The sequence below is a fragment of the Oncorhynchus nerka genome, linkage group LG4 (genome assembly GCF_034236695.1).
Source record: "Oncorhynchus nerka isolate Pitt River linkage group LG4, Oner_Uvic_2.0, whole genome shotgun sequence".
NCBI lineage: Eukaryota > Metazoa > Chordata > Actinopteri > Salmoniformes > Salmonidae > Oncorhynchus > Oncorhynchus nerka.
Window position 1 is genome coordinate 102763028 of NC_088399.1, and position 9432 is coordinate 102772459.

Here is a 9432-nt window from a genome sequence, read left to right on the forward strand (position 1 = left end):
TAATCTTTGTCATGGAATATTTGCATAATTTTATACATGGCTTACCAGAATGAAGGAGACACTGCTGCGTCACCCTGGGGGAAAAACGACTAAAGACAGGGGACACTGTGATCAATGACAATGAGTTGGAAGGAGCGAAGGCACAGCTCAGGTAAAAGCAGAACATAAGAAAAGAAAAACAACAAATGCTTAAAGCAACTCTCCTCCCCCCTCTCTCTGTCCCTCAGTGTGTCAGCTGTAATCACTAGTCTCTCCCGTCTCTCTCTCTCTGTCTATCTACCTGTCTCTCTACCTCTGTCTCTCTACCTCTGTCTCTCTACCTCTGTCTCTCTACCTGTCTCTCTACCTCTGTCTCTCTCTCTCTGTCTCTCTACCTGTCTCTCTACCTCTGTCTCTCTACCTGTCTCTCTACCTGTCTCTCTACCTCTGTCTCTCTCTCTCTGTCTCTCAATTCAATTCAAGGGGCTTTATTGGCATGGGAAACGTGTTAACATTTCCAAAGCAAGTGAAGTAGATAATAAACAGAAGTGAAAAAAAACAATTAAACTGTACAGTAAACATTACACTCACAGAAGTTCCAAAAGAATAAAGACATTTCAAATGTCATATTATGTCTATATAAGGTGTTGTAACGATGTGCAAATAGTTAAAGTACAAAAGGTAAAATAAATAAACATAAATATGGGTTGTATTTATAATGGTGTTTGTTCTTCACTGGTTGCCCTTTTCTTGTGGCAACAGGTCATATCTTGCTGCTGTGATGGTACACTGTGGTATTTCACCCAGTAGATATGGGAGAGTATCAAAATCGGGAATTCTTTGAGAATCTCTCTCTCTCTCTCTCTCTCTCTGTGTCTGTCTGTCTCTGTCTCTGTGTGTCAGATGTAATCACTATTCTCTCTCTGTCTCTGTCTCTCTGTCTCTCAGTGTGTCAGATGTAATTACTAGTCTCTCTCTGTATCTGTCTCTCTCTCTGTCTCTGTGTGTCAGATGTAATCACTAGTCTCTCTCTGTCTCTGTCTGTCTCTGTCTCCCAGTGTGTCAAATGTAGTCACTAGTCTCTCTCTGTCGGTCTCTGTGTGTCAGATGTAATCACTAGTCTCTCTCTGTCTGTCTCTGTGTGTCAGATGTAATCACTAGTCTCTCTCTGTCTGTCTCAGTGTGTCAGATGTAATCACTAGTCTCTCTCTCTCTGTCTGTCTCTGTCTCTGTGTGTCAGATGTAATCACTAGTCTCTCTGTCTGTCTCTGTCTCTGTGTGTCAGATGTAATCACTAGTCTCTCTCTGTCTGTCTCAGTGTGTCAGATGTAATCACTAGTCTCTCTCTCTCTGTCTGTCTCTGTGTGTCAGATGTAATCACTAGTCTCTCTCTCTCTGTCTGTCTCTGTGTGTCAGATGTAATCACTAGTCTGTCTCTGTCTCTCAGTGTGTCAGATGTAATCACTAGTCTCTCTCTTTATCTGTCTCTCTCTGTCTCTCAGTGTGTCAGATGTAATCACTAGTCTCTCTCTGTATCTGTCTCTCTCTGTCTCTCAGTGTGTCAGATGTAATCACTAGTCTGTCTCTGTCTCTGTGTCAGATGTAATCACTAGTCTCTCTCTGTCTCTCTCTCTGTCTCCCAGTGTGTCAGATGTAATCACATCTCTCTCTGTCTCTAAATTCAATTCAGTAGACTTTATTGGCATGGCAAGTTACATTTCTTACATTGTCAAAGTACACATAAAACAGCAATGGTGGGCCCAACATCAGTAAGCCATCAATAATAGTAGTAGTGGAAATGGTTTCACTATTAACAGGAGCTACACCAACAACATTAATGAGAGTAATAACACATTACAGCAATATTAGTAGACCAGTCTCAACCTGACTGAGAAGACACATGACGTGGTATGAAAGACAAAACAAAACTAAATGGAAATATTATCGACATTACATTACACTTTTCACTAGCTGTCCCTCAGGTTGTGGCAGAAGGACACATATTTGGCCTCCAAAACTGCACATTGAGGCTTTCCACCCAATAAATATTAGATTTTTTTATAAGTCTTTTATAGTTTCGAATTCTTTGTACTGAATGATAATTTTGGGGAAGGAAGATTCTCTTCAGTCTAAGTATTTGTCACAGTGCAATAGGAAATGCAGCTCTGTCTCTACCTCTCCCCTGGAGCAGAGTGAGCACAGCCTGTCCTCTCTGGGCAGCCAGGTTTGTCTGTGACGACCGGTCTCTATAGCCAGCCTGTCCTCTCTGGGCAGCCAGGTTTGTCTGTGATGACCGGTCTCTATAGCCAGCCTGTCCTCTCTGGGCAGCCAGGTTTGTCTGTGACGACCGGTCTCTATAGCCAGCCTGTCCTCTCTGGGCAGCCAGGTTTGTCTGTGATGACCGGTCTCTATAGCCAGCCTGTCCTCTCTGGGCAGCCAGGTTTGTCTGTGACGACCGGTCTCTATAGCCAGACTGTCCTCTCTGGGCAGCCAGGTTTGTCTGTGATGACTGGTCTCTATAGCCAGCCTGTCCTCTCTGGGCAGCCAGGTTTGTCTGTGATGACCGGTCTCTATAGCCAGCCTGTCCTCTCTGGGCAGCCAGGTTTGTCTGTGATGACCGGTCTCTATAGCCAGCCTGTCCTCTCTGGGCAGCCAGGTTTGTCTGTGACGACCGGTCTCTATAGCCAGCCTGTCCTCTCTGGGCAGCCAGGTTTGTCTGTGATGACCGGTCTCTATAGCCAGCCTGTCCTCTCTGCGCAGCCAGGTTTGTCTGTGATGACCGGTCTCTATAGCCAGCCTGTCCTCTCTGGACAGCCAGGTTTGTCTGTGATGACCGGTCTCTATAGCCAGCCTGTCCTCTCTGGGCAGCCAGGTTTGTCTGTGATGACCTGTCTCAGACTGTGTTCACTGAGTCAAATCAAATATGATTTGTCACATGAGCCTAATACAAACAGGTGTAGACCTTAACAAGCCCTTAAGCAACAATGCAGTTAAGAAAAATCAGTGTTAAGTAAAGAAATAGATGAGTAAAAAATGTAATTAAAATAAATAGTTAAAGAGCAGCATTAAAATAACAATAGCGAGGCTATATACAGGGGGTACAGGGAACAGAGTCAATGTGCGGGGCACCAGTTAGTCGAGGTTATTGAGGTAGTATACATGTAGGTAGAGTTAAAGTGACTATGCATAGATAATAACCAGAGAGTAGCAGCAGCGTAAAAGGGGGTGGGGGGACAATGCAAAAAGTCTGGGGAGCCATTTTATTAGCTGTTCAGGAGTCCTATGGCTTGGGGGGTAGAAGCTGTTAAGAAGCCTTTTGGACCTAGACTTGGCGCTCCAGTACCGCTTGCCGTGCGATAGCAGAGAAAACAGTCTATGACTAGGGTGGCTGGGGTCTTTGACCATTTTTAGGGCCTTCCTCTGACTTCGCCTGGTACAGAGGTCCTGGATGGCAGGAAGCTTGGCCCCAGTGATGTCCTGGGCTGTACGCACTACCCTCTGAAGAGATGTTCAGATGCCCGAGCAGTTGCCATGCCAAGCGGTGATGCAACCCGCCAGGATGCTCTCAATGGTGCAGCTGTAAAACCTTTTGAGGATCTGAGGACCAATGCCAAATCTTTTCAGTCTCCTGAGGGGGAATAGGTTTTGTCGTGCCCTTTTCACTACTGTCTTGGTGTGTTTGGACTATGATAGACCATAATAGTTTGTTGGTGATGCAAGGAACTTGAAGCTCTCAACCTGCTCCACTACAGCCCCGTCAATGAGAATGTGTGCGTGCTCGGTCCTGTAGTCCACAATCATCTCCTTTGTCTTGATCACGTTGAGAGAGAGGTGGCACCACACGGCCTAAAGGCTGTGTCATCATCGTCAGCAAAGTCAATTGTTTTGTTGGAGTCTGTACCTCGTCAGTGTTTTCCTCAGGTTTCTATCAGTCACTGTGGTCAAATCAAATCAAAGTTTATTTCTCACATGTGCTGTGTCGTATCTTTACTATCATTAAATTGAAGACTTAGTTTTATCAAAGATTCTCTGTAATTAGTATTACGCGATTAAACTGATTAATCATGTAACTGTAATTAACTAGGAAGTCGGGGCACCAAGGAAAATATTCAGATTACAAAGTTATCATTTCCTAAAATAACTTTTCAGAAATGTTATCTGACCAATTAGTCTTCGAATTAATGAATTATTTACTTTACCTCACGTTAGTCTCATTCCAAACATCGTAAATTGTTGTTTATCTGCACGAACCCAGTCTCCCCTCTGAGTCATCCATACATCAATTGTCTTCAATTATTTATTTATTACTAACTAAGTAATTAACAGAAATGCTTAAACAAACAAACAAACAAGGTAAATGTAATGATAGGAGAATGTGCCCTAGTGGGCTAAACCGGCATGGCGGCTTGTTAGACTAAAGGGGAAGTGGGGGTCGACTAAGAAGTCACCTCAGAGTGATAATTATAACAATTGAAATGCTAATCCTTTGCACATAAACGCTCACTCATTCGGGAACAATTGCAATCAATATATATATTTACGCTCAGTGTGTCGTCTTGATCTCTGTTGAAAAGTTGTTTATTTTGTAGAATTGTCCGTCTCTCTCTCTCCGTCGTGGTTAGAGGGGATAGTTCAAAGTGACACTCATTCACGTGTTATAGGATGGATGTTTCGGCGGTTGTCGTTCTTCGCGTTCAATGATATCGAATTCCTAGCTGCAGACTAGTAATTAATAACAAAGACTTGTTCTTATTCTGTCGGTATCGATAGTCTAAGAGTTTAACTACGTGGTATGGTTGAAAGATTCAGCAGTCTGGTCTGCAACCTTTGTCCCCTCCTAATGGAGAAAAACATGGTCTGGTGATAATTTCTCAAAGTTGGATTTTATTCGGAATTGCAGAAAAGGGCTGTCCCAGGAGGCCTGACCCTAACTGGGCTCAGGGGCGGTCCAGGATGCCTGACCCTAACTGGGCTCAGGGGCGGTCCAGGATGCCTGACCCTAACTGGGCTCAGGGGCGGTCCAGGAGGCCTGACCCTAACTGGGCTCAGGGGCGGTCCAGGAGGCCTGACCCTAACTGGGCTCAGGGGCGGTCCAGGAGGCCTGACCCTAACTGGGCCCAGGGGCGGTCCTCTGATTAACTCCAATTCCCTTTTTGAGTTTTCCTTCATTCAACAGTCCAAAATCACATTGTAAAATTGTGTAAACAGTATCACACTCACTCATTCATCTTATACAACAATTAGATGTAAACCTCATATCTGAGGCTATTATATAAACAGCGTTATGATAATGTGGCCACACCCTCTCCCATGAGCTTCCCCAAGTCGTAACAAACGGTCCAGGTCGTAGCTGGATTCTTCAACGATCTTTTATACTTTCTCCGGATCATGACATTTGTTCGTACCTCAAGTTCTGTGAGGTGGAAGAAATTCCCCTGTTCTCTATTAAGATTTACTCTCTCTATATTTGTGTGTCCATGAGGAGATCCTCAGGATCCTCAGACTTTACACTAAAATGCTAAATACAACAGGTGTAGACCTCACAGGCACTAACCAATAGTGCAAAAAAGGTGTCCGATAGTCTGACACCATTTACTGTCTATTTAGAGACAAATAGCATTGAAGTTTACTTATTGTTTTGTGATGTCTTTCCAATAGGTGATATATTTTTATTTTTGCTTTGTGATGATTTGGTTGAGCTAGATTTTCTGAGTGCTGTCCTGAGGCTCTATGGGGTTGGTTTGGGTTGGTGAACTGAGCCTCAGAACCAGCTGGCTGAGTGCTGTCCTGAGGCTCTATGGGGTTGGTTTGGGTTGGTGAACTGAGCCTCAGAACCAGCTGGCTGAGTTCTGTCCTGAGGCTCTATGGGGTTGGTTTGGGTTGGTGAACTGAGCCTCAGAACCAGCTGACTGACTGCTGTCCTGAGGCTCTATGGGGTTGGTTTGGGTTGGTGAACTGAGCCTCAGAACCAGCTGGCTGAGTGCTGTCCTGAGGCTCTATGGGGTTGGTTTGGGTTAGTGAACTGAGCCTCAGAACCAGCTGGCTGAGTGATGTCCTGAGACTCTATGGGGTTGGTGAACTGAGCCTCAGAACCAGCTGGCTGAGTGCTGTCCTGAGGCTCTATGGGGTTGGTTTGGGTTAGTGAACTGAGCCTCAGAACCAGCTGGCTGAGTGATGTCCTGAGACTCTATGGGGTTGGTGAACTGAGCCTCAGAACCAGCTAGTTGACTGCTGTCCTGAGGCTCTATGGGGTTGGTTTGGGTTAGTGAACTGAGCCTCAGAACCAGCTGACTGACTGCTGTCCTGAGGCTCTATGGGGTTGGTTTGGGTTAGTGAACTGAGCCTCAGAACCAGCTGGCTGAGTGCTGTCCTGAGGCTCTATGGGGTTGGTTTGGGTTGGTGAACTGAGCCTCAGAACCAGCTGGCTGAGTGCTGTCCTGAGGCTCTATGGGGTTGGTTTGGGTTAGTGAACTGAGCCTCAGAACCAGCTGGCTGAGTGATGTCCTGAGGCTCTACAGGGTTGGTTTGGGTTGGTGAACTGAGCCTCAGAACCAGCTGGCTGACTGCTGTCCTGAGGCTCTATGGGGTTGGTTTGGGTTAGTGAACTGAGCCTCAGAACCAGCTGGCTGAGTGCTGTCCTGAGGCTCTATGGGGTTGGTTTGGGTTGGTGAACTGAGCCTCAGAACCATCTGGCTGAGTGCTGTCCTGAGGCTCTATGGGGCTGGTTTGGGTTGGTGAACTGAGCCTCAGAACCAGCTGGCTGAGTGCTGTCCTGAGGCTCTATGGGGTTGGTTTGGGTTGGTGAACTGAGCCTCAGAACCAGCTGGCTGACTGCTGTCCTGAGGCTCTATGGAGTTGGTTTGGTTTGGTGAACTGAGCCTCAGAACCAGCTGGCTGAGTACTGTCCTGAGGCTCTATGGAGTTGGTTTGGGTTGGTGAACTGAGCCTCAGAACCAGCTGGCTGAGTGCTGTCCTGAGGCTCTATGGGGTTGGTTTGGGTTAGTGAACTGAGCCTCAGAACCAGCTGGCTGAGTACTGTCCTGAGGCTCTATGGGGTTGGTTTGGGTTAGTGAACTGAGCCTCAGAACCAGCTGGCTGAGTGCTGTCCTGAGACTCTATGGGGTTGGTTTGGGTTAGTGAACTGAGCCTCAGAACCAGCTGGCTGAGTACTGTCCTGAGGCTCTATGGGGTTGGTTTGGGTTGGTGAACTGAGCCTCAGAACCAGCTGGCTGACTGCTGTCCTGAGGCTCTATGGGGTTGGTTTGGGTTGGTGAACTGAGCCTCAGAACCAGCTGGCTGAGTGCTGTCCTGAGGCTCTATGGGGTTGGTTTGGGTTGGTGAACTGAGCCTCAGAACCAGCTGACTGACTGCTGTCCTGAGGCTCTATGGGGTTGGTTTGGGTTGGTGAACTGAGCCTCAGAACCAGCTGACTGACTGCTGTCCTGAGGCTCTATGGGGTTGGTTTGGGTTGGTGAACTGAGCCTCAGAACCAGCTAGTTGACTGCTGTCCTGAGGCTCTATGGGGTTGGTTTGGGTTAGTGAACTGAGCCTCAGAACCAGCTGGCTGAGTGCTGTCCTTAGGCTCTATGGGGTTGGTTTGGGTTGGTGAACTGAGCCTCAGAACCAGCTGGCTGAGTGCTGTCCTGAGGCTCTATGGGGTTGGTTTGGGTTAGTGAACTGAGCCTCAGAACCAGCTGACTGACTGCTGTCCTGAGGCTCTATGGGGTTGGTTTGGGTTGGTGAACTGAGCCTCAGAACCAGCTGACTGACTGCTGTCCTGAGGCTCTATGGGGTTGGTTTGGGTTGGTGAACTGAGCCTCAGAACCAGCTAGTTGACTGCTGTCCTGAGGCTCTATGGGGTTGGTTTGGGTTAGTGAACTGAGCCTCAGAACCAGCTGGCTGAGTACTGTCCTGAGGCTCTATGGGGTTGGTTTGGGTTAGTGAACTGAGCCTCAGAACCAGCTGACTGACTGCTGTCCTGAGGCTCTATGGAGTTGGTTTGGGTTAGTGAACTGAGCCTCAGAACCAGCTGACTGACTGCTGTCCTGAGGCTCTATGGAGTTGGTTTGGGTTAGTGAACTGAGCCTCAGAACCAGCTGGCTGACTGCTGTCCTGAGGCTCTATGGAGTTGGTTTGGGTTAGTGAACTGAGCCTCAGAACCAGCTGGCTGACTGCTGTCCTGAGGCTCTATGGGGTTGGTTTGGGTTAGTGAACTGAGCCTCAGAACCAGCTGGCTGAGTGCTGTCCTGAGGCTCTATGGGGTTGGTTTGGGTTGGTGAACTGAGCCTCAGAACCAGCTGACTGACTGCTGTCCTGAGGCTCTATGGGGTTGGTTTGGGTTGGTGAACTGAGCCTCAGAACCAGCTGACTGACTGCTGTCCTGAGGCTCTATGGGGTTGGTTTGGGTTAGTGAACTGAGCCTCAGAACCAGCTGACTGAGGGGACTCGTTTCATCTCTTGACATTGTAGAGCTGTGTGATGGAATGTTTTGAGGTCACTTGTTTTTAGATGGTTGTAAAATGTGATGTCTCTTTTTTCTATTCGAACGAGGAGGGGGTTTTGGCCCCGTTCTGCTCTACATGCCTTATTTGGAGGTTTTCTTTGGCACATGCATTTCAGTCTTGCAAAACTCTTTGAGCGAGATTGTAATTAGAATTTTGATTTTAATTTTCCTTTAAATGGCGTAGAATGCTCTCTGCGTTGCCTCTCAGCTTGTTTACAGTGAAAGCTGTGTTGCTGATATTTAGTCCTCGATACGTGTAGTTGTTGGTGTGTTCTAATAGAATATAATTTATATTTGTGACCGTGATTTCCGGACCTCTTTTGGAATGGCGTTTTTTTTATAGCTTAGCTGTCAGAACCTGTGCAGATGAACTAGATGCTGCTGTAACCCCTCCTTAGTTGGAGACAGCACCCACTACGTTGGAAAATACACTGTGTCTGTAAAATGTATAAGCTGGAAGTAGAAGCCTAAGTGTTGTTGTCCATTAGTCTACTCCAATTAGGGGAGGGGTGGTAGGGTTAGGGGACAATAATGTATGGGGGATTGGAAATGATGCAGACAATTACATTGATGGAAGCTACAATCTAGCTGCAGTATTAAAGCTGATCTACATATACTGGGCATTCGGGAAAAGTATTCAGGGCCTTTTTTTAATATATATATACTTTGCAAACATTTCTAGAAACCTGTTTTTGCTTTGTCATTATGGCGTATTGTGAGTAGATTGATGAGGGGGGGGGGGAACTATTTATTCCGTTTTTAATCCAACCACTAGGCTACCTGGGGCAGCATTGTGTTAGAGTGTTGGACTAGTAACCGAAAGGTTGCAAGATCGAATCCCCGAGCTGACAAGGTTGACAAAAGACTAAATAAATCTGTCCTTCAGTTAACCCACTGTTCCTAGACCAGTTAAGCCACTGTTCCTAGGCCAGTTAACCCACTGTTCCTAG